The sequence below is a fragment of the Arachis duranensis genome, chromosome 4 (genome assembly GCF_000817695.3).
Source record: "Arachis duranensis cultivar V14167 chromosome 4, aradu.V14167.gnm2.J7QH, whole genome shotgun sequence".
Lineage (NCBI taxonomy): Eukaryota > Viridiplantae > Streptophyta > Magnoliopsida > Fabales > Fabaceae > Arachis > Arachis duranensis.
The window spans coordinates 33,911,056-33,912,030 of record NC_029775.3 but is presented as its reverse complement, the minus strand read 5'-3'; positions in this window follow the sequence as shown (position 1 = coordinate 33,912,030).

The window sequence follows — 975 nt, the reverse complement described above, 5'->3', positions numbered from 1 at the left end:
GAGTTTTAGCCCTGCTGCTATCACAAGAGCTCTCAAGTTGAGAACCATCACCTATCCAGAGCTTAGTTATGAGGATAGATTGCAACGAAAAAATAATCCTGATGAGATCCTACAAGGGATATGCATGGAAAATGCAGATTGGGAGAGAGATTCAAAGGGGATTCCAAGTCATATAAGGAGGGTAAATCTCACCCCAGTGGCTAAAGGATGGTTTGAAATAGTGAGGAGATCTATTCTTCCTACTGGAAATGCCTCTTGGGTTACAATCAAAAGAGCTCTCTTGACACACTGCATATTGCATGGAGGTGAGATCAATGTTGCACAACTCATAGCCGACAGCATTCAAGAAATGGCCGATAGCACAAGCAAGTCAAAAGGCCTTGGACATCCAAGTACCATCCTCAGGCTATGTAACAGAGCTAATGTCATTTTTGAAGATGAGGACATGACAAAAGTGAAGGTGGGAAAATGGATTACCAAAAAGAGCATGGAAGGAATTAATGAAGAAGGGAGAATCAAGCAGCAGCCATGACCATTAGAAGGTGGCAAAGTTCTTTCATACTTCTTCTTTCATGTCTCTAATAAGGAGATGCATGTCTGAAACATGATATGCCTCCATCAGTTATTTCCTTTGATTTATGCATTTTCTGTTCTCTGCCTTCCATTTTAGTTGGTTAATAAATAGCTAGGAAAATGTCAAGTCTGCTTAATGCTTGTATCCATCACTTAGCTTTAAATATTGCCTTGTTTCCCATATGCTAAATAAAAGAGTTTGGTTTGAATTGAAAAGTAAAATATCCAATGTTGCTTGATTTTGAATGGAAGTTAGTGGTGGCACATGTGTTTGATTAAATGCATAACTCATCAAATAAGTGTTGCATAATATCATTCTCATCCAAGTGTGAGTTAGCTTGCTGTTATAAAAACTCCTATCAATAATGAAACAACCCTTGGTAACAAAAACAGAAAGAAAAG